The sequence below is a fragment of the Vombatus ursinus genome, unplaced genomic scaffold, assembly GCF_900497805.2.
Source record: "Vombatus ursinus unplaced genomic scaffold, bare-nosed wombat genome assembly UNPS02009132.1, whole genome shotgun sequence".
NCBI lineage: Eukaryota > Metazoa > Chordata > Mammalia > Diprotodontia > Vombatidae > Vombatus > Vombatus ursinus.
In genome coordinates, this window is record NW_020948910.1 from 5,360,319 (window position 1) to 5,386,354 (window position 26,036).

Consider the following 26,036-nt stretch of genomic DNA (forward strand, 5'->3'; position numbering starts at 1 on the left):
AAGGTAGTCAATTGTACAGATCACAACTCATCCATGGCTTCTCACCCTTCCTGACTTTTGTCCAGTTCTTCCCACAAATCCTACACGGAACCCACCCAACATTCTGGAGTCCTTTATTTGGATCTTTTAACAATATGTGGGTGCCAGTATAACACAAGAGTCTCCCTATATGCCTGGCCCACATTCTTTTGAAGTCACATCTCTTTGATACCTTTTACTTGACTTTTGTATTCAGCTCATTGTTGATAATATGCTGTAATCTATTTATGCCTGCCATATATCTCTCCATTCTCCTTTGCATGATCTACAATTTTGATTATTTGAAGATGTTATAATTTGTGACTTATAGCCATATAGCTTTACCATAATAATAATGGAGGGAGGGAAGGAAGGAAGGAAAGAACAAAGGAAGGAAACAAGAAGGAAGGAAGGAAGAAAACAAGCATTTATTAGGCACCAACTATGTTCCAGACACTGTGCTAAGCACTTTACAAATTTTTATCTCATTTGACAAATAGTGTTGAAAAGATGGATTCTGAGAGGGAGAAGCTTGGAAAGATTGAAAATGCTGAAATTCCCTAAATACAATCCTGCTGTTTTCCTCCTCTTTAATTCTGGGCCTGGCTCATTGTCCATCTGTAGTGTGTTTCTAACATGTATGTATCAGTTGAACTATAATATTATGAGCTGTCCAGCCAGTTGCATACCCTCTGATAAATGTGGTTCTACTATCGTTAGTGGAAAATGATAATTTATCACAGTAATTTTGACAGATCTTTTCCATTTTTGTACGTTTGTTTTCCTCTATTCAATTTTATATTTAAATGTTCTTGGGAGGGACTGGTTTAATTGGGTTTCATGCCAAGCTTTCAGCAAATTCCACTACTTTTCAATGTTTTAAAAGGCAATACTACTCATAACTTTTCACAATCCTTCTCCATGAGATTTGCAAATAAATTTATATTCTAGGCTTTTTTAGGTTTGGCCTAGGCTACCATATATCTGTGGTTGGCAAGGAAATCAAATGTTTGCTGGCTAAGGTTTCTAAGCTCTTATGGTCTCTTAATTGTAAGTTATTGCTTTAAGTTGGTTAATCTTCTGTAGGAAATGTTATCAGTATGTTTAAATGTCTGTTCCATTTCATACTTGTCAGCATCAGTATCTTATTTAAATTGCTCTGGTTGGGGTGGTTTTAATTGTAAGCCATATCTTCTTTTTAATTCTTCTAGTTTCATGTTGGTTTTGATTCTTCTTTAGTAAGTTGATGCCCTGACTAAATACTGCCAGTCATTCAGAAATTAATCCCACATTGGTTACCAATTGTAGCATGTCAAGATAGTCAGTTTTATTTTTGTGACATTATTTGTTGATACCGATGTCTGGCACCTTTCTTGAAGAAAATATCCATGGTACATAGGCATGAGACATTTGTAGTGGGTCACTTTAAGGAAACGCACTTTAGTAAGAGAGTTTGGGATACTGTAATTTCATAAAATGTCATAATATGCAACAAAGATAGGATGAATGTTGAGTGTTTTTCTATTATCTATGATCCATATCAATCAATCTATCATCTACCTATTGATCTATTGATCAATCTGTCTATCTATAATATACAATGAAAGGCTAGTTAAGAATCATAGAGTGTCATAGGTGGAATCTAATCCATTCATATTATAGATACCTTAGCCTTAAAAATTGGGAAAATGATTATTCTATTGTCAGTATATTTAAAAGGCATCACTAAGGGGAAATGTAGTTAGATTAGGGGGGTAGATATATGAAAATAATCAATCCTTAGTCAATACAACAATGATGACAATAATAATTACATTTATATTGTACTTTAAACTTTGCAAGGAGGTTAAAGTTAACAGTTGGGTGATACGATGGATACAGTACAGGGTCTCAAGTCAGCAAGACTTGAATTCAAATCTAGCCTCAGAGCCTAGATGTGTGACCCTGGGCAAGTAACTTAACTTCTGTCAACCTCAGTTTCCTTTCTGTAAAATGGAGTCATAATAGCACCTACCTTCCAGGGTTATTGTGAGGACAAAATGAGATACTATTTGTAAGGCACTTTAGTGAATTGTTTTGCACATGTTGTTGTTGTTTAGTAGTTCAATCATGTCTGACTAATAAATGCTTGTTCCTCTCCTCTTCCCTTTCCTATATTCTAATGGGGAGGAGAGCATATGTCTATATATATGTATATGTGTGTGTGTGTGTGTATATATAAATATATAACATAAATATAAAGTGAATAAATGCAAATATATACAAAGCAGTTAAATACAAGGCCATTTGATGTAGAAGGAATTAAAAGTTGGAAGGATCAGGGAGTTGGAACGTTGTGGTTTGTTTAAGAGAAAGAGAGGGAAAGACAATGAGAGAAGGCCATTTTGGCTGGATCAGAAATGAGAAGTAATGTCCAGTGAGACAGGAAAGATAGGTTGGGGCCAGGTTGTGCAGGGGCTTTAAAAGGCAAACAGAAAAGTTTATATTTTATCCTGGAGATAATAAGAAGCCACTGAAGTTGATTAAATTATTGGAGTCATGTGGTAAGATCTGAGCTTAAGGAAAATTCCTTTGGTAACAATGTATATAGGATAGACTGAAGTATTGAGAGACTTGAAACAGGAAGACCAATTAGACCACTATTGACATTTCTGCTTAGTTATATATCATTATTGCTTATTTCTTTCAATGTTGAATAGCAAACATTTTAAAATTATGTTATCAGTTGATTTCAACCTTCAAATTTTGACGATTCAGTTAACTTTCAGTTATTCTCACGGGAGGAGAGCAATAAGTGTAGCTAACCTCAAACATTGGAGAGTGCAAAAAAAAAGAATTCTATTTTGCTTTAAAATGTGATTTTGTACTTTAATTTACATGTGAATGTGTTTATAAGTACAGGGTCATTAGAATGAGTATGATAACTCTACATTATAAGGTGCTAGGGGGGCTGCCCAGTTTTTCCATCATGCCCCTTTGTTAAATTTGTTTACATCTAAGTTTATGCTGGGAATCATCTATCTTAGATTGACATAAAGCCTATCTTCTCTCAAATATACCTTGGATCAGGGGAGGTAGTTAAATGTTTGGTTTTCAAAGAACTTCCTTGCAGACAAAGGAAATAAAGAGAGTTGGAATGTCAATGAAACTATAACTAAACAGCTTTGGTACTGTTTAATGGTAAGTTTCTGAGTTGAGTTAGTGCACACAGTAAGTGTCTCGGTCTTATAAGTTTAGACTAAGTAGGAAGTTTATATCAATAGTCTTAGGCATACTTTGCTATAGAGAGGAAGAGTAACTTAATGGGAGAAAGAAATGGATTTGGATTCTAATCCCAGTTCCACCACTGAGAAATATTTTTAGCTAGGTTATACTGACCAGTTGCTTAATCTCTCTGAGGTTCGGTTTCTTCATTTGTAAAATAGAGGGTAATAAGTCTGGCCCTACCTACCTCTTAGGGTTTTTTTTGGGGGGTAGTGGTGAGGAACAATGATATAGCATACATGAAAGCTCTTTATAAACTATAAAGTTCTAGTGCTAGAAGTCCTAGGTATGTCAATTGACACAAACATTTGTTATAATTTTACTTTGAAAAAATTTTCATTCTCTTATGGATGAAAAAATTGCCCTGTGTCAACTGATGTTGCTTGGTTAATCTAGGTATTCTTAAGTTCTGGTCTTTCTAGTGCTAGTCAAATGAAAGGTATTTTTATTTTATAAGGGGTATACTGGAGCAGAGGGCACTGGACTTTACATTAGAAAACCTTCATTGGTGCAGTGGATAGAATGGTAGGTTTGGAGTTAGGAAGACCTGAGTTCAAAATCCTGTCCCAAACGCTGGCTAGCTGTGTGACCCTGGGCAAATCATTTAACCTCTCTAAATCTGTTTGCTCATTTGTGAAATGTGGATTGTGATATTTGTAACACTTATTTTATAGGGTTGTTAAGAGTTTAAATGAGATAATATATACGAAATGCTTGTTACTCAAAGTATACATACATATAAGCTGGTATGAATATTGACATGAGGTTTAAAGTAATCTACCTATTATCTACCTATCTACCTTGCAATGAAGTCTTACTTTGCTTCATGGTGGCCTGGAGATGACCCTGTGCTCTCTAATACTATCAGACCCAACTGGAAAAGTTGCTGATGGATTCTATGTATGTTATCTGAGAACCAGTCTTGCTAAATCCAGAAAGGCTCATCAGGCAATTAATTTTTCAGCCATCACACTTCTCAAAGACCATATGCTAATGCATGTAGGGATTATGATTTTAATTGGTGGAGGGAGAACCCAGACATATAGAATTATTTTCACATGCATAATCCTATTTGCTTCTTACCATGACACGGTGAAGTAGGTAGAGCAGGCATTATTGCCTTGATTTCACAGAAAAGGAAACTGATTGTTCTAAGTTGTTAAATGACTTGTCCAAGTTCACTCAGCTAATAATCTGGGATCACAACCCAAGGTATTAGACTTCAAGTTCATTGTACTTTCCACTTATAGACTGTGCAGACAGAGTAATGCTTTTGCTTTATTCACACAGTTACTTACTGTAGAACTTTCTGCACCAGTTAAAATGGCTTTCTTTGATTTATTTTTCTGATCAGGTGGAGACTTTGGATTTTTAAAGAAGAAAGTCAATAATCAGATTCACCTGAATGATGAAACAAATTGCTGTGGTTGGAACCAATGATTGCTAAATCTTTACTATCAGCAACCAGGTAAGCTCAATCAGATGACTTCCATACAGTCTTAGAACTTGTTTCATCCCCACTTCTAAGCTATACTTGGAACTCCACACTCATTTTTTGACTTCCCCACTGGTTGTAGAAGAGTCTCTGTGACATTATCCAAAAAGGAGGTGTTTATCTTCAGCAGGACTTAGCACAGTGCCTGGTGCTATGATCACCCTTTACCTTAATTGCTCTTCCTTGTCAGAACTGTTTTTGAACAGATGGCTTATGGGACTCAGGACTCGTAACTAAGAGAAATTTGGTACAGTTTCAGATTAAAGGAACAAAGAGGGAAAAGATGGCACTATCTTTGAGGACTTTATTATTGCCTGCCAAGACAAAAGATTTAGTGATGCTGGGAGACTCTACTTAGGTATGTCTTAGAGTGTTAATACTGCAGGTCATGGAAACGAGAATAAATTACAGCAGTTTAAGGGGCAGGTTAGCTTTTCCTTGGATACAAGAAAAATGGTTCTCTGGCTTACTTTCTCATAGTGACAGTCATTTTACTTGGCCATCTGTTGTCCATGGCATTGGATTTGTGTGTAAGAAAACTTTTACTTGTTCTTGGTTCTACCACTGAACTTTCCATATTTTGGTTTACTTGAATATAAAATGGAGTACTTATGAAATTTGGTGCATTTTAGTGGCGAATTTTAATGCTGAGCATTTCAGATAGCTTTGTGGACACTTTCTGGGAGGGATAGTTTGCATGCTACTAAGTTGTATCACCCATCTGAAGTATAAGCTTCTCAAACAAGACAAAATGAGGCCAAAAGGACACTGTATTATTCTTTAAGTGTCACTGTTAATATAACTTAGACAATACTCAGACGACCTCAGCTTTGTCTAATAATCCTTCATTGCTGTGACAGCTGTATTTCATCCTGAAACTTGATTGAGTTAGTGTGATAAAAATCACTATGAATATTCTGTCAGTTTAGAGAAGTCAGAAATGGAAATTACAGGAACCTTTAATTCTGCCTTCTTGGGGACATAGCCAATCATTTATTTGTGACAGGTATTTTCATTTTTGTGGGTGCTTGATGCCATTTGGAAAGATTTTTAGAATGATCCCTAGCTTGTAAGGAAATAATTCAGTTAAGTGAAAAGCTTCCCAAACTCAAAAGGTTTAAACATGCAGCACATTAATTTTATAAGAGCTGCAGCAGGTGTTACAAAATGAAAAATAGTTTTATCTACCAGTAGTGCAAATATGTTTCCTCTTCATCCCTCTGAAATTTTTTCAGCTATTTCAAATTGAGGTCTTTTAAAAAGGGCTTTCCAAACAAAATCATTTTAACTTTTCCCAGCTAAGGTTCATTGTAAGGTGAAAGCCAAGTTTTGAGACACATTATTACATAGTAGAGAGAGAACTGCCCTCAGGAAGCGCCAGATTTAATCCTGCCTCATACAGACTGACTATGTGACTGAGCAAGTTACTATCAGTTTCCCAAGCAACTTACCCAGAATCTAAGTTTTAGAGAAGGTGCTGACCTGTGTTGGGAGAGGGAGTTTTCAATATCAATGAAATCCAAGGTCTGGTTAAAAAATGAAAATAATACAAATTCAGAATAAATAATATTTAGCAGGAAAATGATGGGCACTAGCCCTTTGGCTCACCCAAATGAAGTTTCTATTGAAATAAACATTTTATACATGAAACTACATACACTTGCCTCCCATATTATGGGCTCCTGAAACTCTTTAAAAATGTGAAATTTATAACCATCTATCTAGATCCAATTATTTTTATGGATGTTGTCTTCTCTTTTCAATTGTTTGCTATTCAAACCCTATGCCAAAGTTATGATAACCTAGCCCTCTCCTGCCTTTCCATATTTCTTACACCTTCTCCCTGCCATGTATTCTATGATACAGTGACACTGGCCTCCTTGTTGTTCCTCGAATGAGACACTCCATTTCTTGGCTCTGGGCATTTTCTCTGGCTGTCCCTCCTTGGAATGCTGTCCCTGCTTACTGGCATCCATAGCTTCCTTGAAGTCCCAATTAAAATTCCATCTTCTATAGGATACCTTTCCCAACCCCTTTTAATTCTGGCACCTTCCCTCTCTTAATGGTTTCCTGTTTATCCTGTATATAGCTTACTTTGTATGTATGTGTTTGCATATTGTTTCCTCCATTAGATTGTAAACTCCTTGAAGGCAGAGATTATCGTTAGCCTTTTTTTTTTGTGTCCCTAGTGCTTAGCATAGTGCCTGGCACATAGTAGGTATTTAATAAATGTTTATTACCTGATTGATTTTTCTGAGTAGTCTTCTAGAAATTCCGGGTATGCTCAATGGTTAGAACAGACTTCTCTGGCAAATGGTAGGCACCATTAGAAGTTTGTGAGACAAGAAAGAAAAAAAAAACAAAACTCTGACATATATACCCTTAAAATGATAACTGTTTAATTTATAACTGGAGATGCTGTGAAGTTTAAATGCTGCTCTTTGTAAAAGTTGAAAAAAGAAGTTCTTCACTGGTTTGAATGGAGACGCTATTTGCCACCTTTCCTTTTATCTTCAAAAGATTTAGAATGAGACAAACACCTTTGTCTGTTCTTGACATTATTTACATGGTTCAATGGAAAGAATGTTGCACATCTTGAATTCAAATTCTGCCTCAGACACTTAGAAGCTGTGTGACCATGGGCTAATCACTTAATCTCTCTGTGCCTTGGTTTCCTCATCTATAAAATGAGGTTAATAATAGTACCTCATGGGGTATTTGTGAGGATCAAATGAGATTTTATATGTACACATATAACTTTGCAAACCTTAAAGTACTGCTTAAATGCTAGCTGTTATGATAGGCAGGTCAAAGACTTTTAAGCATATGTCAAGAAACTCCCCCATCCATGCTCATATAGGGTTTATCAGGTATTAGTTTTTATTAGTGACATTTCTTTTTTAGACCAACATGTAGAATAGGTAGGAAGAATATGGGAGTATCAGTAACACATGCTTTCTTCAACAGTCTAAAATACTGTTCTCTGTGATTGTTTATTTTCTTTTTTCTTTTGCTTTTCTATCTTGATCACTATGTGTGTATTTAATAAACTTAAGAGACTGTGAAAAAGAACTGCTTAGAAGCAAGGCACAAAATGAAATTGTGAATACTGTGGCTCTGGGACCAGCAACTGCCATCATAGTAGCAGTGGGAAAGAATTCCTCCAGACAATCATGAAGCAAAAAACTGAGGAATTAGTTTGTTTTTTTTTAAATTGCATTCTCTGTGCTACAGCTCAGAATATTTATCAGATACACTGTCAGAATGGGCACTTAAAGTATATTGCACACTGGAAATTTTAAGTAAAACAAGACTAATAAGATAGATTGTGTTAAAGAGTTTGGTTTATAATCTAGATGTTAATACATGAATGTCATTGAATTCTCATTCTTATCTTTCCTTCTCAAACCCTCTAAAAAAAAAAACCCTCCAAAACCAGACAAAGAAATAAAACACCACAAATATTTACACTTTTAGAACTCAACACTCCAGGCAGCTAGATGGTGCAGTAGATATAATGCCTGGCCTGGAGTCAAGAAAGTTCAAACCCAACCTCATACATTTACTACCTGCGTCACCCTATTTGCCTCAGTTTCCTTATCTGTAAAATGAGCTGTGGAAAAGGAAATGGCAAAGAACTCCAGTATCTTTGTCAAGGAAACCCCAAATGGGGTCATAAAGAGTCGGATGTGACTGAACAGCAACACTTCATCATTCACTCAACAACCATTTCTCAAGCACTTAATGTGTAATGTGTGCCAGGTAATTAGCTGCATTTTAGAGAATTTATTTATCTTGCAAACCAGTTGTTAGGGATTTAAAGTGTTTTCTCACTGAAGTCCTCTTATGCATAATGGTTAGATTTCCAGGCAACCCAAACTTTTAGCACATTAATTTAATTTCTTTACAGGTTGAATATCCTTTAAAAATTGTACTGAACCCTTTCTGTACCCACAGTCCCAAGTTCAGGATACTTCATTTCAGTCAGGCAGCAAGATTTGAATAGACTTACATTGTTCAAAGGGGACTCAAGTAAAACTTAGTGCTTCAGTTTGGGCCAGGATAGTAGTACAGAAGTAGGCTGAATCCAGTTGGCTGGGCAAGAATTGGCATTGTTATGGGGAAACAGCCGATAGTTGGAAGACGCAACTCATTATCAGGAAGGCAAAGATCATAACAGTTGTAGACAACCAGGTTAAAATGGGTCCTAGTGGAAGAAGGTTAGGCAATATTAATAAACAAATAAACCAGAGTCAGCATGTTTCAGACAGGTGAGGAAGGCTATTCATAGAATAGATCTAAAGTAGCTGCTTCTTTGACCAACTTTCTGGCTGAATGAAGCATTTTATCCTGGACAGTATAGAACTTCTTGGTCTCCACCACCCCTAGATTGCCCTCCAGGCCTTACAGGGACTTGGCTTATTAGTGGGTATCTAGATTTCTTAAGGATGATGACTCTTCCTCCTATGCATAAGAGTCGTTAGTATTTGTGTCCTGCTCGAGCACTGGTCCTGGAGTTAGGAAAACTCATTTTCCTGAGTTCAAATCTGGCCTTAGATGCTTACTAGCTCTGTGACCCTGGGCAAGTCACTTAACTCTGTTTACCTCAGTTTTCTCATCTGTAAAATGCGCTAAAGAAGGAAATGGCAAACCACTCCAGCATCTTTGCCAAGAAAACACCAAATAGGATCATGAAGAATTGGACATGACCAAAAAACCAGAGGTGTCAAACATGAAGTCCACAAGCTACATCATTCCCACAACACTCCAATGTGGCCTGAACCACTTTCAAATGTAATTGAGAGTAGTTAACAAAATAAAATAGAACACAGATGATGTTAATATGTGACTTTCTAAGTCAATTTGCACCTGCAAACATCCATATGTATGGTTTTGTGGTCCCCATATCTATTTGAGTTTGATACCACTGTGCTAGACCATAAATGCCATGAGGGCACAACCCATGTCATAGTATTCGTAGTACTTAGAACTAGAAAGTACCTCAAAAGTTATCTAGTTTAATTGACTCATTTTATAGGTGAGGAAACTGAGACACAGGGAAGTTAAGCAACTTGCTTCAGGTCACACAGGTAGTGGAGGTGGAATCTGAATCCATTTCCTCTGACTCCAGAGCCAGGTCTTTTTAGAACTTTATATCTTTTTCAGTGCTCACCATGGTGCAGCAAGTACTTAATAAATGTCTGTTTTTATCATCCGGAGAAAGAATCACCAAATCATCTATGAAAATTTGAGTTTCTGTTCTGGACTTGGATCCCTCAGGAACAGAACATTAGAGAAAAATCTCGGTATTAATTATCAGAAATAAGATTGTCCTAGAGATGGAGGCAACTAGGTTGCTCAGTGGTTAGAGCACTGGGCCTGGAGTCAGGAAGACCTGAGTTCAAATCCAACCTCTGACAGTTGTCAGCTATGTGACTCAAGGCCTTAATGCACTGAGGAGGAAATGATAAACCACTCCAGCACCTTTGTCAAGAAAACCCCATAGACAGTATGGTTCATGGGGTCATGAAGAATCAGACACTGCTGAACTCCTGAACAAAGAGATAAGGCAGGGACTCAAGCAGTGGAAATCTTGACAATGAGGTTCTCTGAACTCTGAATCACATGGTAGAAGGGCCGTGGGAATAAAATAATGATGAAAATGGAGTTGGAGAGAGAATTGGACAAAGGCAAGACTTGGACAGAGGCTCTGGTGATGGGGTACTCCAGATTATCAGGGAGAGGGTAGGGGGAGGCTTCAGTGCTAGCAGTTTTAGAGAGGGAGGCCTAGGTGGAGCTTTGGCAGCTAAAGATCTTACAGCCTCAATGTGGAAAGGTCCCAGTTGCAGGAGGTAGGACAACAGTGTCTGTTTTCATTTTGAACAGACTGTTTTTAAGTGTCATATTAGCAAGTAGAAGTATGCCTGAACTTTTATTTATTATGAAAACCTTTCTTAGTGAGATTTCTGTTTCTCCCAGTTTTGCTTGCTAAGAAAAGTTGCAAGATGGTAATCTAAAGGTTAATCTAAAACTAATAATAATTTTTCCATAGTAACATTTGCAGTAGAAGAATAAGTTTAAAATGTATCATTTTCTATGAGTATAAACATAAAGGATTTAATTTAAGAATTATTTTTACCAGTAGTATTGAAATTTCTCTTGTAATCCCTTCTCAGTTAGGAAACTCAAGTCTGCTCAAGAGTATACATGAGCAACTTATTTTACCAAGGAAATTATAGATTTTTTGCATTTTCAAGCTCCTTTTTCTTGAGGCATATAGTTTACTTTCTAGTACCTTTAGCAGAAGGATTTCTACAGGAAAGAAGAAGCATTTAAAACTATTCTTTACAATTATATTTTAGGACCACATAGGAGCAAAGTTTGGCACCAATGCCTAAAATGCATTTTTCTTTTGCATTATACTTAGACTTTGTTTTCCCTGCTACATGGAAATTGAGAGTTTGCCAAATCAACTCTTAGAAGCGTTTCTTTGTCCCTTAAATTAGGTAGCTTTACAGTTCTCCTGCTGAGTGTTTTGTCTTGATAGACAGAGCTGATGATGTCATTATCTCTTTGTGTGTGTTGGGAGATTGATGGTGCACTTGTGAAGATGATCTTTTGGTTTGCAGCTACTGTACCACTAATGTAACCTGCCTTTGTTTGTGGCCCAGCCACGGCACTTCGTAGGCGATGTAACATCATGGATCTAAAATCCTCCTCATTTCTAACTATCTTACTCCTTGTTGGCCTGACTACTGTGATTTTCCTACTGCTATATCCCATTACTTAGGATTACACTGTTTTTAGTCTGATAGTTTGTTTTTCTCATTCTCCTAGACCTATGATTTCACTGGGTTTGGGAACTACCAGTCAACAAACTGTCTCCCACATGCAGACATGTGTCCTTGCTGTGTTTCTCCCGTCTGTCCTGCTCCCGGTCTTTCTACTGAAGCTTGTCTTTCCCAGTATAGCTGAATTATAGAGGATATCGCTTCTCTTCAAGTGGACTGTGTTCTAGGATCTCATTGTTAATTGAGTCACCTTATTACATACTATTATACTCATATTACATGTGACTCACAGGGGGCGCTGACAGGAAGCACTTCCAAAAGCAAAATATCTGAGGCAAAGTCAGGTCTCTTACCACTAGTGAACGAATGAATGTGAAAGTATTTATTATGTGTTTAGCTATGTATAAAACACTTTTCTAAGCGCTAAAGAATGAAAAAGTAAACCCTCAAGGAGCTCACATTCTAATAATGGAAGATAACATACATATTAGGGATCAGCTGAGGGGCCGATGGGACAAAACTGTTTCCTTAGGGGACCTTGACTTTGTTGCTTGATGCCAATTCATTCACATCATAATCTGTGAGACTATCTATGGTGAGAAACCCCATCTGTTTTGGGTTTTGGGGGAAGGGAATACTCTATTATTATATATTATATTTTAAGTTGTTTTTCTGAGAGTGAATCTGGATTTTAGTGAATCACTCCTCTGGAGTTAGGAGTCATAAAGCACGATTCAGTTGTATGAGAAATAGAAGTGGTTTGAGCCAGAAACTTGTTGGAGGACCAAGATCTAATGTTCAATGGCTTTAGAGTGGGTCTGTCATCTGAAAGTCACCAATGAGATGAGAGCCAAGTGAAGCTCCTTGGTGATGGGAGGATCAGAACAAATAACTCAGTCTGGGAAGAGACCTGGGGTGGGAGCAGCATGAAGAAGTCAGACTCAGAGGAGAGAATTAAGGCAGTATGGCCTTGTGGTCAGGGCATCTAAGTGGCACAGTTGATAGAGCTCTGGGCCTGGAGTCAGGACTTGAGTTCAAATCTGGCCTCACACTTACTAGCTGTGTGACCCTGTGCAAGTCGCTGAACCCTATTTACCTTAGTTTCCTCATCTGTAAAACGAGCTGGAGAAAGAAATGGCTAACCACTCCAGTATCTTTGCCAAGAAAACCCCAAATGGGGTCACAAAGAGTCAGACATGACTGAACAATCACAAAGATGACAACAACTGGCCTTGTGGTCCCAGGAATCTGGACTTCCATAGGGCAAAGAATCTAGATGTCAATCTGGTGGAGGGGGCAACTACATATAAAGGGTAGAGCCAGATATTCAGGGTCAACTAGGGGGTGTGCTTTGTGCAAACCAATTAGGGAAGAGAATGTGGGTGAAGAGGAAGGAGGGTGGTTGTGGGAGAGAATGCACATGTAGAGGGACTGGGAGGATGATCTAGATGGTTGCAGGTTAAAAAGAGAAAGATTCTGAGGCTGAAGGAAAAGGCTCTCTCATCTAGGGAGTGGAGGGCAGGGTATTTGTATGTAAAGGATGAGACAGTCTATGGCAAAGGAGGTGCTGAATGAATATTGATACATCCATATGCTGCATCTAAGTCCATTCATGATGTAATACTCACTTTTCTTTTAATTTTTTCTCAATGCCTTTTGTCCTATTGCTTTCTCCTAGAAGATTAACCAATAAGATTCAAAACAAACAAAAAACCCACCAGCAACCAAGGGAAACACTTTCATTTAAAAAATCAAGAAGTGTGTGCTGCAGGCAGTATCCAGGGAATAAAAGGAATAAGGTGTGTGTGGGGGGGGTGTGGGGGTGGGGGTGTGTAATAAATAGGGGAAATATGTTCTCCAGTCTTCACCTAATGGATTTTTAGGTTAATTCAAATAATGCAAATATAGATAGTTGTACATCTGGTTAAGATTTGAAATTGTTTAAGGTTTAAAGGAGCTACTGACCTGGGCACTTTCACTGTCTCTTGAAGAATTGGTATGTGTTTATCAGATTCAAACATGCAGGAGACATATATGCTGATCCTTTTCCAAATGCTTCAAGTAGGACTGACAGAGATACATGTGTAGAAAAATTACTTTTTTGTCCCTCCAGTTAAAAGCAGGCATTAATTGAAAACTTGTGAGAGACCTCCAGTCTCATTTTGCTTCACCCCAGAGATTAGGCTTTGACAACGTTGCCCCTGCTAGGATCCCCAGCTCCTTAGGAACATATGTACTTGTCAGAGGATGCTCAGCAGCTAGGAGTGTGCCTCTCAGATTCTTAAAATAAAAACATGGGGTGGGTTGGGGGTAGAGGGAATAACTTCTTTTCCTTTTGAGGAGTATGATCTTTGCCATCTCACGACTCACTGAAATAGTACAAAAAAGGAACATTATTTGGCAGAATGGAATATCTAGAGAATGTGTATACACATTCGCTTCTCCCTTTCTCTACTGTGTTTGAGAGGGAGCCTGGTTGAGGGAAGTGGTGGCATTTTTAAATGAATACTTAAAATCTAAAAACTTTAATTAGCCCATGTGAACTTATGGTTATTCTTTTGTTTGGGGCCTTTCTAGCTGCAGGGTCCATATGTTCTGAAAGCTGATGGGAGTAGTGAGTTGGCTGGATAAAGCCTATTCTACTCCCCCTACTCCACCCTTCCCCCTTACACTAGAGACTTTCTGAATTTCAAAATAGATGATCTTGATTAAACTAGTTTAAGACTATGTTAATGATAGTGTAATTATCATTTGTCTTTACCTTCTGTGCTAATGATTAAAGCAAACATTTAATAATTGTGGGGTGGTAAATATGCTTTAAATTCTAAGCTGTAAAAAGATTCCCATTAACAAGAATGTTTTTGTATATGATTAAATTATTCATTGGCTATTCCAGAGCCCGATTTTGCCATCAGACTTAAGTGGGAGTTTGGAGAATACCAACTATGAAAGCCAACATGCTAGAATCACTTGAATTGTCCCTCACTTTCACATAGAATTCTGGGTTTCTTTGCTATTAGGTTTTTGATGAAAAACTGAGCCTTCATAAATGGAATGATTCCTTAAAGGCATCATTCAACAGCACTGTACAATGAGAAAAGAGCATTGCATTTGGAGGCAGAGGACCTGAGTTCATCTTCCAGGTTTTTTCACCTGTGTGATCTTGAGAAAGCCATTGATTAATTTCTCTAGGCTTCAGTGCCTTCATTGGTAAAGTGAAGGAGTTAGACTAGAAAATCTCTCTATGGTCTCTTCTGACTATGAACCTTGAAAATATGATTAAGCTATTGTGGGGCATGCCAAAGTGATTGTTATTGGATGGTAGGCCCAAGTCCATAAAAGTCTTTTCCTTGGCTAACTTTGTTCTCAGGCTGAGCTTAATAAGCTTTATTTGAAGATGATTTCCTTTAATCATATATAAATGCCTTTATATATTTGAAAGGCCTCCTGTGCAGCTATACCATCTTGCCTTTTCTTCAACCCCACTCAGGCACTTATTCTAGAATGGTGACCACACCTACCACACCCTTGGCTCAGGGTCAGGGAAATCCTGGGACTCTCCTTGGCCAATTTCCCATCTAGAGGGAGGTTTCCAACTAGAACAATCTAAGGAAGCACACACACACACACACACACACACACACACACAGAGTTCTTTCTTTCTTCCAGTAAAGGATATAGATATGCCAACACATAGATAAGAATATAGATGTGCTAAAGTACAACTTTAGTCTTGCTTATAATCACACACAGAAATCACAGAGACAGGATACATTAACTCATTAGAACTTCTTAGGAGCTGTATTAACACTATCAACTGTTAGGAATAATTATTGATAATAGCTTACATTCAAGTAAATAAATTACTTTTATATACAGAATTCAGTCCTAATGTCAACAGGGTGAGGTAGGTTGTGCAAGCATGAGAAGCAACATAGGAAAATGGAAAGACTATTGGATTTGGATTCAAAAGAACTGAATTTGATTGTCAGTCTAATTATTATTTACTAACTGTGGTCCTATGCAAATCATTTAACTTCTCCTAGTCTCAGTTTTCTCATCAGTAGAATGAGCATATTGGATTAGTTTATCTCTAAGGTCTCTTCCAAGTCTAGATCCTTCCAGCTCTAAATCTTGTGATCCCTATTTTATAAATGAGGAAATTGAGATTCAAAAAGACTGAATTACTTTGCCGCAATCACAATGTGAAGACAGTTTATTTTTTAAAATATCAGTCCCAGTGCTATTACTAAGATCATGCCCCTATAGAAATGCAATATGTGAATTTACATTATTCCAGATAGAAACCTATCTGTAGAGAGGAAAAATAAATTTTTGTAACAGAGTCAGCTGGGAGTTTCAGCTGAGTTTTCCTTGACCCTATTATTTTATTTTTTAATTCAATTCAATTTTATTTTCAATTCTAAATTCCCTCTGTCCCCTATCTCTACCAATTGAAAAAGCAAGAAAAACGAAGACCATTACAAACAGGCAAAACAAACATTAGCCATGACCAAAATTAGGACAAAAAGAAAAAAAGAGAAGAGAAAAGGAAAGGAAATAAAGAAAAGAAAGAATACAATTTAATCTACCTTCTGAGTGCCTCACTTTTTCTGGAGCTAGATAGCAAGTTTCATGACCCTATTAGAAAGTTAATCACAGGAAAAAAGACTTCCCCAAACACATTTCATTAGTGTAAAGTAATATTTTAGACCCTTTTAGGCTGTCTTGTAATGACCATTTTAACTAATTGACAATGAAAGGTAACAATGAAGGAATAGAAAGATGGGGAAAGAGCATGAGCTTAGTAAATCCCATTAATTGTAATAGAGGAACATGGAAAAAATTATCAAACAGTTGTCACAAGCCCTTGGTGGATCTGTTGGTATAAAAATACCTCTTGTATGCCAAATACTAGTCTCTCTTTTATCTTTTCTTCTTTGTTCCTGTACTTTCCATTCTTTATCACTACTTCATTTTCTCTATTTTTTTTCATTTGCAGTAGTGGTTGATAGCATCATGCCTTATGGCAATTTTTCCATTACTACCTGGCTTATTCTTTATTTTACTAAAAAACAAACAACCAAAAAAAAGCAGTGTTTTCACCAATAGTTCTTTACCTTAAACTATGTATTATAAATGTTTGAGTTTAGCATAATTTCCCTTTGTATTTACTGTTATTTTAGATCATTAGAATACAAGTTTAGTTTCTCTACTTTATGAAATTTTTATCATGAAAAACTGTTGTTGAGCATGACATCTATTTTTTAACAAATTAGAGCTGTCTTTATACTATATGCAAAAATGACAGCTATTTTTATGAATTAAAAATGTTAGAGTATGTGTTGGGGTGTCAAACATTGATTAAAATACTATAGAAATTCACAAAATGACATTATTTTATAGTCTGCCATTAAATTATTTTAATTCAATTCAATTCATTGAACATTTACTAATTGCCTACTATATATTAGGTGCTAAGTGTGATACAAGCTTTGGATTTAATATGGTGTTCTTCCCTGATGAAACCTATAGTCTAGTAGGGACATGGCATATATGCATATAATTATTAAATAGAAAATCAAATAACTACAAATTGAGTGTGAAACTTAACAGAAAGATTTGGAGAATGTGCAAAATACAAGGCTAATAAGACTAGGAATTAAACATTGGAAAGATACTTAGTGGAGTGAAACGGAATATTATGTGGAACTAGATTGGTTATTTCTTTTCATCTTTTCCATATGTGACCTCTCAATATAAGAAGGAGAGATTATTACATTTGGTGTTATTTTCTAAATTGCAAATTATATAATCTTGCATATACTTTGTTTTTTAATTGCTTATATGTGTATATATATGCGTGTATATATTTGACTATACGTATATATCACATATACATATTATATATACATGAACACATACATACATATATCCAAATAAAGGGCAAAATCAGATCTACAAATCTGCAATATATTTTTGGCCAAGAAAGAAATCTTGTAAGAATTTCACCGAAATCATTCTACTAAGATCAAAATAGACATAGGTCAATTGCAGGAGTTCTTAACCTTTTTTGTGTGTCACAGACCCCTTTTGGTAGAAGATGAAACTTATGGACCTCTTTTCAGAATAATGTTTCTAAGTAATTGAAGGAAATAATAAATTTTGGTTAGCAGTTATAAATATAATAAGTAATATATATAATATATATAATAATAAATAAAGATGTCATTCTTTTCCCCACCCAAGTTCACAGATTTCCTAAATTCTATCCATGGACCCCTTGGGAAGGGGGGTGTCTGTGAATTGCATGTGAAAAACCCTTATTCTAATGCCATTGTTGCTAATTGGTAGCACATGATCAATTTAGATACATATGCATACTTGTACATACACAGATTTACAAATACATGTGTTTATACATGCACCTACATATCTTACAGATATTTTTATTGGTAACATATATATTCAACAAACCCACTTAGTCTACAGATTAGAAATCTATACATACATATATATGTCACACACATATTATACATATATTATATGTTTTATATATATGAACAAAACCAAAATATCTGCAGGACATATATGTATGTATTCATGTGCGTAAATTGCTAAGATTTTGTGTTAATTGTAGCCATGGCTGAAGATCAATGTGCATTTTGATCATGGTAGAGGGATATTGGTGAATATCTTTTATGATTCCTTTGTGGGCCATACATATATTGTAGATAGACTTAAAGCTCTGGTTTTTGCACTTTGTTTGGACATATATTGTTCTTGTTTTTTAACTCACTAAAAGAAAAATTAACATATTTTAAACCAGTGTTTTCATTTTTACAAACAAGGACCACATGAAAATAATTTAAATGATATTTTATATTATTTCTCTGTGTACAGATTGTTTCTGCCAAGTGGAATGTAAGCTGCTTAAGAGCAGGGACTGACTGTTTCATTCTTCTCTTTGTGCCCCTAGTGCCATATTGAGCAAATGATTACTTTATTCCTATATTCTATTCCATGGCCACAGAGATCTTGTTAGTATAGGGTTTCTTCAAAATACATCTAAATATGCGTGCAATTAAGATATTTTGTATAACAGACTATCCTACAACAGCTAATGGGAGAAGCCTTGATATTTCTTATTTATCTACAGCTTTTCAACTAATGTGGATGAAAAGAGACACATTTAGAGTTATTATATGACCATGAAAATGCATACATTTGAAAATTATATAATGTATAATTGTATGCTTTCTCTGTAAGATAACAATGGGATCATAAGACATGTTTTATCACAAAAGCCAGTGCTAGTTCTGTTACAGAACTTTGAAAGAAGCTCTTTGAACGAGAGAACCCATATACTTTTTGGAAATGGCATGGTTGGTTTCTAGGCCCTTTTTGTTCAGGCAGGATTTTACCTAAGTGATTAGGATAATTTACCTGATAGGAATCATGAAATCTTTTAATTGAAGGTGTTTTATTACTGTATTTAATTATATATTGATACTATTACCATTACTAATAAGTTATATTGTACACATACCCTGAGGTTTTTATATGTTGGGCACATTTGGAAATCTAATGAATAAATTAAATAAAAATAAATTAAATCCACTTTATGGTAGGTACTGTGAATTACTGTTAAGAACAGAAGCTGTTAGTTAACATTTCCTGAACAAATGTTTTTGAATCTGATTGTTCGTAATAATAACAGGGTTATTTAAATGCTGGTTTAAACACCTTATTGGATTAAGTTTAGAAACGTGTTGGGTACAGTTTATGAAACTGCTATGCCAAAACTTCTTTAATTTCAGTTTTAGTAGTTTTCTACCAAACAATTTCAGATTTCCGGTGACATTTACAAAGAATCATGAGCCAATGAATTTGGAGCTAAGAAAGGTCCTCAGGGATCATCTAATCCAACAAACCCTCTACTTTTCAGATTAGAAAACCATACGCAGCCCAGAAATTGGAAGAGTAAACTGTCCAGTGGGCAGCTAGGTAGCATAGTAAATAGAGAGCCAGGCCTGGAGTCAGGAAGACCTGAGTTCAAACACAATCTTAGACGCTTAGTAGCTGTGTGACCCCAGGCAAGTCACTTAACCCTGTGTGCCTCAGTTTCCTAATCTGTAAAATGAGCTGGAAAAGGAAATGAGAAACCGCTCCCATATCTTTGCCAAGAATACCCCAAATGGGATCATGAAGAGAAGGACGTGTATGAAAAACGACTGAACAATAACAACCATTTGTCCAAACTTGCACAGGTACTAGGCAGTGGACTAGCTCTTCTGATTCCTACACCAATGTTCTTTTGACTGTTCTATTCTGTATTTCATTGTCAAGGCCTTGTAATCACTCAAGCTATGTATTCTAACTATCAAAATTGTAATAAAATGTTACTAGAATTAGTAAAATATAATTCAATACAATAAACAGTTAATACGCTCCTAATGTCTACAGCACTGCATTTAGGTAGACACTGGAGAAAAGACAACGTTTAGATTAAACATGGTTCCTGTTTAGAGAGAGCTTACAGGGGATGAATAGAGTGTTGAAACAGTGAATCAGAGAACTTTAATACATGATATTATCTAATAAATGTATTAATTATAAAACTACTGTGTGTGTGTGTGTGTGTGTGTATGGGGGGAGACTCATTATATAGTAACTAACAAAACTTTTGCCAGTAATTGTGAAGCAACATGATAAAGTAAAATGGATGAGCTGGGATAAAGAAGATCTAGGTGCTATCCCAGGATAGTCTGAGTTGGAAAGGACTTCAGAAGTCCCATCTAATGTCACCAGTGCTTGTATAATATCTCTACTACAGTAAATAAGTGGTCAAACAACCTTTGTTGTAAATTACTGAATGGGAACCTGCTACCTTCAGAGGCAACCCATTCCCGTTTGGAAAAGGTAGTTTTTCCTTACATTCAGCCTAAATCTGCCTCTTGCAGTTTATAACCCATTGCTCTCTAAGGGCAAACTGAACAAATCTACACCCTTTTCCATGTGACAGCCCTTCACATAGTTGAAGACAGCTATCATGCTGCCCCTAAATCTTCTCTTTTTCCTGCTATACATCCCCAACATTACCTAATCCTCATGTAGCATGGTCTATAGATACTTTAAATCATGAAGTGCTTGCCCTTTGCTGAATCCTTCCTAAAATGTGGCACCTAGAATTTAACACAATACTCCAGATGTGATAGGACCAGCACAAAGCACTGCTGTGCCTTTTTTCTTGCAGAATAATATCACATTATTGCCTCATACCTTGTTTGCGGTCCTCTACAATGCCTAGATTTTTTTCAGATGAACTGATGTCTAGTCATGTCTTTCCCAATTTGTAATGAAGTTGATTTTTTTTTTGATTCAAGACAAAAGGAATATTTTAGAATTATCCTTATTTAATGTCATGTTACTGTTTCAGCCCAGTGGTATAGCTGGTTGAAATATTTTTGGATGCTGTCATTCAACCTAACTACTGCTCATAACTTCGTATCATCTGCACATTTGATAAGCATGCTAACTATCAAGTCAATGACAAATATATTAAACAACATAGGTTCAAAGGCAGAACCCACCTTGATGCATGCCCTAATCACCTCACTCTTGGACTGGTGCAATAGCCTATGGGTCGGTGTCCCTGCTACAAGACAATGTGGCAGTCTTTCTACTCCAGTCCACTCTCCATTCAGCTGATCTTCCTAATGCACAGCTCTGGACCATGTCTACAGTACCCCTCAATAAACTCCAGTGGCTTCCTATCACTTCCAAGATCGAAAAAGATCTTTTGGTATTCAATGCCCCCTTGAAGCCTGGAATTCTTTCCCTCTTCATTTCTGCCTCCTTGGCTTCCTTTGATTCTGAGTTAAAATTCAACTTTCTATAGGAAACATTTCTAGATCTCCCTTAATATTAATGCCTTCTGTTGATTATCTCCAATTTATCTTGTTTATAGCTTGTTTGTACATATTTGATTTCATGTTGTCTCTCCTAGGAGACTGTGAGATCCTTGAGAACAAAAACTGGCATTATTTGTGTCTCCAGTGCCTGACACACAGTAGGCACTTATTAAAGTTTTTTTTTAGTTGATTAACTTACTGATACTAGAGAGAGATGCTAAGTTGACTCCAAACCATTAATGAATATTCTTTGGGATCATTTAATCTATTCTTAATTCCACCAACTGTTCTGCTATCTAGACCTCATAATTCCATCATGTCCATAAGAATAACATGAGAGAATTTGTCCAATGGTTTGCTAAAATCCTATTTACACTGTACACACATGATTACAACTATTTTATCAGATTAATAACTGTCAAAAAAAGGCATTGAGGTTAGTCTGCCATGACCTGATCTTAGTAATGTCATAGTAGTTCTTTGTGATTACTGCTAGGTGTTCATTAACCGTAATTTAAAAAAAAAGTATTCTCAAATTTTGTTCATAATTGAAATAAGGTTCACTGGCCTCTGACTTGCAGAATCTATTCTCTTCCTCCCCTTTTGAAATAAAGACAGCATTTGTTCTTCTGTAGTCTTGTGGCAACTATCCTGTTCTGCATGATCTTTCAGATAGTAAAAGCAGGAATAATGGCTTAGTTATTAAATCCTCTGGTTTCCCCCCCCACCCGAGTTCCCTGGGATATAGTTCAATTGGAGCTATTGACTAAAATTCATCAAGAATAATTAAGTGTTCTCTTATCTTGATTATCAATTCTCAATTATCCATTTTTCTGCTGGCCTTTTTCAGTTCAAATATTTTTCCAACTCTATCTTTTCTCAATCATGCTACAATCTTCCTATCCCAAGCCTGACCAGTAGTTATATAACCTTTGTGATGTTGAGCAAATCAATTCAACTCTCTGGGCAGACCTCAATTTCCTCATTATTGGGGGTTGGATTAACCAATCTCTAAGATGACTTCCACCTCTTAAAAATTGTTTTGTATTGCTGAGCAGTTTCATTGTCTTGAGAGGTAGAATGGAATGGTGGGTAGAAGGCTAGTCATGGAGTCAGGAAGGCCTGTGTTCATCAGTCCTGCCTCTGACACATGCTAGCTATGAAATTATGGGCAAGTCAATTAACCTTTCAATACCCTAGGCAACTCTCTAGTATTGTTAAAGTACAGAGGAGTTGCTGGTTTGCATTGGTGAAAGGATTTTACTCATAAGAAGTTCCTAACATTGATGACATTACAGGCCCAGACTTAAAAACTCAACACAACAAATGATAACAGTGTTAACAAAGAACTAGTTCTACCAGAGGAAATATGTGAGAAAAATCCTTTCCCAAAATGTCCCAAGTCCAGGGTTGACCCTGTATTCTGGAATGCTGTAGCAGCATAATGTAATTTCTGATGGATCTTCACAAGCTCTGAAGGCTTTGAGTGTGTCCATTGTCCAAAGCTCCACTTAGCTTGCCAGTTTGGGACAGACTCATCACTGGAAGGGTAGCCAACAGGAGATAGACTCTTCAGCCACAGCAATTCATGAAGATTGTCCCCTTAAGCAGCTGAAATCTGCACTGGTGGATAGGGTACCCACAGATATAAAATAATGAATCCCTCAAGTATTGAAATAAAACCATCTATATCTAAAACACTCATTTGCTATCATATAAACAATCAAATATGAATTATGTGACCTATTCCCTGGGTTTCAAATCTAGTAACCCACCTAAAATCCATGGAATTTTTTTTTTGTTCTTCCCTTTACAGACCAAACTCTCCTTGGTCACTAATTTTTCTCCTGCTTTCCTCCTGCCTTCTCCTTCTCTGGCTCACAATAGCTTGACAAGAGAAACAGCTTGGAGTGCGGAAAGTTTTCAAAGATGTTATCTGAGAGTCCTTGGGACCCAATGACAAACAAGATAGAGAGAGTGAAAAAGGAAAAGAGACTGTAAAATAGTTGTTAAAATACACCTGATCTTGGGAACACTTTTTCAACTGGAATGGGAGTCAATGTGGGGTTTTATTCTATCTGATAATCAAAATTGTACTCCTCTCCCTTTTGAGACCAGAGTGGTGAAAGAGGAGGCAGAAGTTTAGACATATATATGTTTCCTTTCCCTTATTAAAAATTATGAAGAGATTGGGCAGGGGACAGTGAACTAAAACACAAAATGTGTGTATATATGTATATTGCATGCAGATATTTATATTAGCTTATTTATTTATTTATTTATTTATATAAGCATTTATTCTCTCTCTCCCATTGCCTTCCCCATTCTTCTTGAAAAAAAATAAAACAAATATATGTATCAGCAAAAAAATCCCCACATTGGCTATGTCCAAAAATACATTTCTCATTCTGCATTTTAAGACCATTACCTTTCTGGCAGAAAATGGTCTAATTAAATCTTCAGTCCTCTGGATTCACCCTGATTTTTTCATTGAATCAAAATTCTAAAGTCTTTCAAAGTTGTTTTTCTCTACGTTGTTGTCTTTCTATAAATTTTTCTCTTAGTTCTGCTCACTTCACTCTGTGTCATTTCATAGAACTCTTCCCAGTTTTCTCTGAAACTGTTCCCTTTGTTATTTCTTATGGCACATTAGAATTCCATTATATTCATATTCTAGTTTGTTTAGCCTTTCCCCATTAGGTAGGCATCCCCTTAGTTTTTGGCTACTTCAAAAAGAGCTGCTTTAAATATATTCAATATTTCAATAATAAATTCAAATTAATATTAAATATTTTTATATGTAGAATTCTTCTTCTTTCTTTGAGTATAGGCCTAGCAATGGTATAGTTGTGTCAAAGGGTATGCATGGTTTAGTAATTTGGAGAGAAAAATTGCTTTCCAGACTGGGTGGGTCATTTCACAGTTCCACTACAGTGTACAAGTGTACCTGTTTTCCCACCCTCCAACATTTGTCATTTTCCTCTTTTGTCTTCTTGCCATGTGATGGGTGTGAGATGGACACTTAGATTTACACTAAATCACAAAATATAAATCTTGAAAGGACATTAGAGTTTCTGACCTTTAAATATTTGAGTAGTGGTTATGTGAAGAACAAAACTAGTAACATCTAAATGACATAGAAAAGGATTCTGAATGTGTGCAAAGAAAGACTTCCTAACTATTTAGAAGTAGAATGAGATGCCTCAGAAGGTAGCCTCCATTTACATAACATTTTCAGGTTTGTAAAGAACTTTACTCAGTATATTCTGATGAGGTAGGTAGTGTAAGTATTATCCCTATTTTGAAGATAAAGGGAATAAGAGTGAGAAATATTGGGATTTTCTGAGAGTAATGCAGCGAATCAGTGTTGTACTGACTGTCCAAAGTTAAGTAACTCCAAGCCAAGGTTGTGCTGGTTCAAGAATGGGCTGGGGAATGGGTGCTGGAGGTTGGGGGGGAGTGTTCTCCGGAGTCACTTAAAGTTAATTCTGCATTGTTCTCATTTTCTCTATCACTTTTAAAAATCTAGAAAATCAACACAACACTAAATCAAGCTCTGCTAAGGTGTAAATGCTCACACTGAAAATTGAACATGGCCTTTTGAGAGTTTAGTTCCAGCACAATCCTTTTCCAAGCCCAGGGCCCTTTTCCATTGTGCATTGGAATGAGCTTCTCATCACTAGAGTTGCCCTCCAAATAAGGCTGAATGACCACTTTTCAAGAGTGTTGTAGAGAGGGTTCCTCTTTATTTATTGGCTGGAAGAGTTGCTGAGGTCCACTACCGACATTAAGAGTGTGTGATTCAAGGAACAGAAGTTAGCACGAGGCAGCTTTTGGTTCTTTTACATTTTCGGCCACACAGATGATGGGATTCATTTCATATGAGTAAGCCCCTCTTCTCAGTCTTGATTAGTCTTATAAGTAACTGAGAGGAGTGCAAATAAGAAGTTGAGAGTCTTATGTGTTCCTATTTTGGGTGTCTAGTATAACACGAGACATAACAGAATGTTATGTCAGTTCTTAAGGGTAGAACCAACGTTTCAAGAATGAAGCAAAACGATCCTTGCTGCTTGGAGGCTCAGTTTAGAATGGCTCCACAGGCAACCTTTCTAAGGATTGCCTCAGGATGGTACTTTTTAATCAATTTTTTAAAAAAAATGTGTTCTACTTTATTTCCTTGCTTTTATATATACTGGCATTATGAATAATGAGGAGGAGGAGAAAGAGGGGGTGGAAAAGGAGATGGAGAAAGAGAAGATAAGGACAAGAAGTAGCTTGGGGGGCCAAAAATAGAGTAAGGCTTCAAACCTTACATTAGGATAGACTAGCCCAGGGGTATGCTGGTAAATGTTTAACAACTGGCTCTCTGAAAATGACACACTTTTAAATTTAATCCACATTATTCATATTTTCTCCATCACTTTATTAAGCTTAGGCAATCAACAAATTCAGCCTTGATTTGCAGTTTGCTGATTGCTGGGGTGTAAATGTTCACACTGAAAATTTAACAATGAGAGCTGGTGAAAACTGTCTCCCATACACCCCCTGGACTAC

At 36.4% G+C, this 26,036-nt stretch overlaps 1 protein-coding gene across 5 annotated transcripts in view; it reads left to right on the plus strand.

The window, feature by feature from the left end:
* HIVEP2 (human immunodeficiency virus type I enhancer binding protein 2) overlaps positions 1–26,036 on the plus strand; it is a 286,897-nt gene that overhangs the window by 162,185 nt on the left and 98,676 nt on the right. For all 5 annotated transcript variants that reach the window (XM_027850627.1, XM_027850633.1, XM_027850630.1 and 2 more), the window contains one exon: positions 4,637–4,750. The gene's annotated coding sequence lies outside the window, so the exon portion shown is untranslated. The remainder of the gene's footprint in view (positions 1–4,636; positions 4,751–26,036) is intronic.